At 32.1% G+C, this 6483-nt stretch overlaps 1 long non-coding RNA gene across 2 annotated transcripts; it reads right to left on the bottom strand.

The window, feature by feature from the left end:
- Positions 1-1435: 1435 nt before the first annotated feature.
- Positions 1436-4228, bottom strand: LOC102659773 (uncharacterized). 2 transcript variants are annotated; one of them, XR_413101.4, is made up of 4 exons: positions 4025-4228; positions 3299-3339; positions 2296-2484; positions 1436-1550 (listed from the first exon to the last, which is right to left on the bottom strand). It is a non-coding gene; the product is annotated as an uncharacterized lncRNA (long non-coding RNA). The 2 variants fall into 2 exon arrangements; XR_413102.4 differs by having other exon boundaries at positions 1491-2484.
- Positions 4229-6483: the final 2255 nt, after the last annotated feature.

Here is a 6483-nt window from a genome sequence, read left to right as displayed (position 1 = left end):
ATATAAATTAATGAAAGAAAATATCACAATAATTAGATAATTGTACAATTTTATTATGTTTACAATAGAGTCCCCCTTATTTGAAAAATATCAATTCTTTTAATATGTTAATTTTAGAATAAATTTATGCATATTAATAATTGTGTCACATAATGTAATTTTTTAAATTTGCAGTATGACTTTGTGTGGTATCCTTGCTTTCTGACTCACTAATCATCCTGACCAAGTTCAATAGAAGACTTTCATTGGCTTCATCTTTGCATTCAATCTTCTATCCTCTTAGTTTATCAATTGGCGAAAGAAATTGCACTATTTATTGTAGTCTAAATTTCATTTATTCTGTTAGAAATTGAAATTTTTAATTTAAAATAGTAAAAGTCTATTCGATTTTTGTGATTGTTTGTAAAGTTGGTCAAAAGTTTGCTATTGTTAAAAAAAAAAAAAAAAAAAACACTAGCTGTAGTAATTGCATACTAAAGATGCTTTCTTTTTAACTTGGTCATGAGTAGCTAAGAAATATAGCTAAGAAATACAGGGAAGATTTACACCAATGAATCACAATAAAACTTAGTTTTATGGGTTTTCTCCTCACTTATATGATGCTCAACTTTTTTACTTTTATCCGATGTGAGACTTCACCTCACACTTGTAACCCACTAACCCACTAGTTTAAGCTGAGAGGCATCTTTATTTATCCATTGGTGTAATTATTCATTAAGTTGGCATTTATTTTACTTGGTGCTACAATAATGGTGTAAGGAATTTAGCTCGGAGGTAAACACTGAAATTTTATGGAGAACAGTTAACAAACCAACAAAAACAAATCAAATATTCTCTTAGAACTTTTTGCATTTTTTGATGTTTTAAGAATACATGCAGTGCATGTGTTAGCAACAATAATTATAAATGAAAAACAGAGACCTTGTACACCAAAAAGGTGCGAAAGATGCAGTGCCAGTGCATATTTCTTTGTCCTTCCACTAATTCCAAAGGGAAACACAAAACAAGGCCTTCTTAAGTAAAGAGAAAAAGACAGGAAAAAAAAAACAGTGTAGAGGACAGAAGAGAGAGGGTTCAAGTAACATGAAGAAAAGTAATATTGGGTAGTTTTTAATACAGGATTGAAAAGGTGATGGAAATTTATTTACAGGAATATTGGGTAAAGGTAGTATGCTATCCACAGTGCTGCATACTTCATCACTTTTGTGGCATATTAGGCAACACAACTTCTATAGAAAAGAAGTTAGTTACTCAAATACAATGACCATTTTACTCAATTCTTGAATATCACATATACATCTGTTGCAAAAAGAATAAGGACATAAACAATAGGCCTACTCTAACTCCACTAGGGAGTTTTCCTTCTACAGTATCATTCTTGTTGTGACAATCAGCACATAGAAAAGGACCTTGCCATGGCTTCGACCAGGTCAAGAAAATAGAATCTGCATGGACAGAGATGCCCTCGCTTGATGGAAGGCAAACCTGGTACATAGCACATACGAAAATGCCAGATGTTGATTGGACCTGAGTTGTCATTGTTGCCTAATCTGCAAGACATGTCAAGTATTGAACATTCACGAACCAGGAATGTTATAAAAATGTACTTCCAAAATATAAATAGAGAACATGAATACAAAATTAGCTTCAAGTAAATACATTCGATAAGAAAACCCTATAAACAAAATCATACAAACACATTATTTTCACTAGCAGAAACACATGGCACTGTCACACCTATGTATCTGCATTTCTATTGTCCTATTGCATTTCTATTGTGTTAAATTCGATATATTGTAAATTTATCTTACTGTGTGGTAATTAAATTTGTCCATAATTGTTAGTGACAAAAGGTTTGCTGACCAATATAACTGGTTCTGGAAGTATTGGGCCATTGGCATTATAGCTTAAAACGTGTTCATGAATAACCAATAAACCCATTTCGAATAAGTTATGTTTGGAGTTGTCTATGCATCTCAGATAACATATGCAGGACACTTGAAGACACAAAATACTGAGAACAAAACCGTGCTTGTAGACCCACTTTCTTTGCATTATTTCAGCATAATTATCACCCCAACCTCGATACAAAGAAGCAAGCTTTCATGGATGTAGGCTTGTACCTCTCTATAGTTAGATGTGCATACAAGCGTTAAAGCTAGATCAAGGCAGTTCATCAATATAGCAAAAAAAAAAAGGTATCCTGCTGATGAATAGGCAAACAGGAAGAGAACCAAGCTTGTATTAATTGAATATGACTAACAGTATTCCATGCCAAGCTAATCAACACTAAACCTCTCAAGACTTGAGCCAATTTGATGATAGAATTTCATAATTTCCAAAGTGAGATGGTTACAGCAAATCATAAGCTCCAATTCACAATCTTGTTATTTTTTCTTTAAGCTTGCTGCATAACTAATTTATTAATTGGTTGAGTGAAAACGTTTTGATCAATAGCTCCTTTGGATATACTTCTTAGGAAACCTGCACAAAAAGCAAGATTGATTATTAGTTACGTGATTGTATAATGTTTTACTTATTTGTAAGAAGAGCCTTGGTAACAACTTTCCAAATCACGATTATACCAGGTGTCTCGTGTTTGTAAAAAAAATTTATTCTAAAATTGCAATATGAATTCATGACATCATATAAATTTGATACTCATAAAGTTGAGTGAATGTTTGAACGTTAACTGTTAGCTTATTAATGTACAGATTTGCTATGAAACCTTCAAAGCACACAATCTTTATATATCAAATAAGACGTAATGAATTTAGAAAATTTAATTGATAACTCAATAATTATAAAGAAACTAAAATCCAACTATAAAAACAACATATAGTACCACTGGGGGAGAAATAATTGTAAGCTTCTTTAAATATATACTTCAAGAACCAAGACTTGGAAAAGAGCCACATCAACCAAATTTTGGCTGTGGGGATGCATTGATCAGTCCAAAAAATAATTCTTATGGCCATTACCGTTGCAGAAAATAGAGGCATGCTTATGATTTATGGTCTTGGATAAAGTAGTTCCTTCAATCTCGTGACATCAAAAGGGACAAAGTTACATAAAAGTCAGGATTGAGAATTGATGCTCTGGCAACAGGTTAAATTTAATGACTATGCAGTATGCAATTTAGCATAATGTTTCTTATTCTTAGTTACAAATATTTCATATCAGATGAAAAGAAGCATTATCACCATTTAGCATAATTCTCACAACACACGTCTCTATTTATTCACATCCTCTTCTCTCTTAAGATAGGATGGGCAGGATTAAAAATTGAAGAACTAACCTTTTCAGATTTGGAGTAGGTTTTGAATATTATAACAGTACCTGTACAGATGCAGAAAATAAGTTAAATACTCAGTTTGTAGTGAAGTTCTTTTCAAAGAAGGAGAGGGTAGAAAGGAACCAAAAACAACAGAAAATGCACATGGAAACAACATGCATTTTACCCTTAAACCTTGACTCAACCCGCTTACTCTTCAAAGAGGGTAAACTTGGTTAACAACTTTTTACCCCCAAAAAAACACATTTAGTTTAAGAGATAAGGGTGGTTACAGAATTTAAAAACTAATGTCAGTTACTCGATTCAAGAGATAATGTTAGTTACTTAATTCAAGAGATAAATATGATTACTCAATTCAAGAGAAAGCAATGTCATTAGACACTTAAAGAATGTTGAATCCTCATCCTTTTCCCTATTCAACGATGTACCCGCACACAGAAAAAATTATAAGTATGCGGATGCAGATAAATAAGTTGATGCAAAAGAAAAGATGATGAAACTTCAGTAAATATGCTTGTGCTTATGGAAATTCAGTGAGAGCGGAAGAAAAATAAAAGTATTTAATGTACACTGGTTTCCCTGATTTAAAGGAGGTAAAATCTAAAGGGAAAAGAAGAATGATAGTATGAAATTGTAGAACAAATTAAAGCATTGAAAAATCAGAAGACAGAAATGATTAAAGAAAATAAGAACCGTGTAGAATATAGAATTATGGAATGAAATGCCAACCTTAAAATTGACCTTGAGAGCCTACTCACCACTGCCATCGGCCTTGGCATTTGATTTTTGCTCAATTTGGAACACCGAGTCTTTCTTGCAAATGGCATATGCATTAAGCATTACATTGTTACCAACCACTTTTCTTCAATGATATCGCTTTCTTTTGATGATCCTTGAATTTTTGCACGCTCAGATTGATTTTTTGTTATCATGATTTCAATTGATTATTTGTTCTTTCGCGGAGTTCACCTCAAAATTTGTTATAATTTTTCATGACTCTCAACCAAAATCTTCTTTTCCTTGACCAACACTAACAATTGGGTCGGTTGAAATGTTGAGCTATTAACTAATGAGGTGTGCATCTTCTCCAACTGCAAAGGTGACTCGAGGCTTCCTTTTTGTCAACGATCCTCCTATTTCGTCAATGGTGATCTCATCTAACCCAATTTGGGTAGCAAATTGTGGAAATTGTGAACCAACATTATCATTTGAAACTATCGTTGGTTGGACTGTTCGTTAGGATTAAATGATATGTTTGCGAACTTTGAGAATTAACAGTAGAAGGGGTTTGAGTGTTTGACATAAAATAATTTGGTGGTGGTGGTGATAAAAAAGGAGGGGGATAAAAAGGAAAACGATTTTGTGAATTTTGAGTAGGAGGAGGCATTTGTAAAAAAAATTTATAACTTTGTCCATTAAATTGATTTGAATCCATGGAGAAAAAGAAATTAACTGTTTAATTGAGCTTGAATTTGAAAAAAAAATAACTGAGCTTGAATTTGGAAAAAAATCTTAATTGAGCTTGAATTTCGTAAAAAAAAAAAAAAACAACTGAGCTTGAATTTGAAAAATAGAGATTGACAACTCAAAAATGAGAATGACAATTGGGTATATAAATTAGTACCCTTTCAACCCATTTATAATGTTCCGGCTAGTTAGTTTTACATTCGCGTTGTGCTTTCTTTTTTTTTTATCATTCGCTTTCTATTTTTTTTATCATTCGCATTTCTTCCTTTCAATTTTTTGAATGTTAATGTATAGACAATGACCTTCTTTCCAATGTTCCACTTCCTCTCTCTCATGCCTCTTCTCCTTCCCAACGTTCCACTTCCCAACACCTCGACTTTCTCCTCCTCCCTTTCTCCTGTCTCTTCTTCTTCTTCTTCTTCTTTTTCTCTTCCCTTTCTCGTGCCTATTCTTCTTCCTTTCTTCTTTTTTCTCCTTCCTTCTTCCCAACATGTCCTTCCCCCTCCCCTTCCTCTTCTTCCTCCCTCCCCCTCCCGAGACCTCCATTCATCTGCAAGGTATGTTTTTTTTTTTAATTTTTTTTCGTTCTTCCATTTTCTTTCTTCTTCCCGTGGGTTGGTCTATTGGTAATTTTTTTTTTTAAGTTTGCGCAAACATCTTCAGGGTTTTTCTACAAAACTCATTCTCCACCCTAAAGATCTCTACATTATCTTTATTGTAAGATCTGCACAAGACCAAATCTTGAGCTCAAGATCTGACATTAAATGTGTTCTAACAACTAACTTAATAACAACAAATCCTACTAAATAGAAAAGGGCATATTAGGCATTTGCTTGAGTTTATTTTTTTTTTTAAAAAAATATTTTTATATAAAAGAAGCTGTGTTTGTCTAAATTGTCTTTTCTTTTTTTTTTTTATAAAAAACTACTTTTTTAAAATATTTTCTTCTCAAAAACATTTTATTATAAGATTTTATCATCATTTCTGTCTCTATCACCATGATCACATTTTATCATATGCTGCTTAAGTTATATTTAAAATTTATAATAAATAATTTAAAATATGATATAAAATTACTTTTAACTATTAATAATTTCGGACATGCTATAAGCTAGGTTGTGTTGCTTATGGAGAGAATTTGTGGGGGTGCGAATCCTAAAGTTAAAGTTATTAGTCAGTACGAAATTTTAATTTTTTTTGTCTAGGATGCTTAATTTTCACAAGGAAACATTAGTTGTGGCATGCACCGTTGCACCTTCATATGATGTTGAATAAACCTCATTATGAGAATGGATCCATGTCTAGTTGTCCATAGAATTAGGCACTAGCACATCATCAATCGATGAGAAATGTTAGGAATATTCTCTAATATATTATTTTGAGCACATTTTCTTTTATTGATTAAAATTTTATTAAAAATTATAAATTTTTATAGATCTCATATCTTATTTAATGACTCTCTTAATTTTATAATTTTCAATAAATTTTAATCAATAAATAAAAATATATTTGACTGTGTTGAAGAGAGGGTTAATAGTACTCATCTATCATATTCAAATGTTGCACGAAGTTGTGAGGCAAAATAGTTGTCAATTTGTTGACACGCCAAGTACCATCATGCATAATGTCACGGAGAGACAAATTGACATTAACTATGTGTTTGTGTTGTGTGAGACAAGACATGAACCCAAATAGTGCTTGTATTTGTCAATAAGCTCCAC

This window comes from Glycine max, chromosome 2 (assembly GCF_000004515.6).
Source record: "Glycine max cultivar Williams 82 chromosome 2, Glycine_max_v4.0, whole genome shotgun sequence".
Lineage (NCBI taxonomy): Eukaryota > Viridiplantae > Streptophyta > Magnoliopsida > Fabales > Fabaceae > Glycine > Glycine max.
This window is presented reverse-complemented; position numbering and strand designations above follow the sequence as displayed.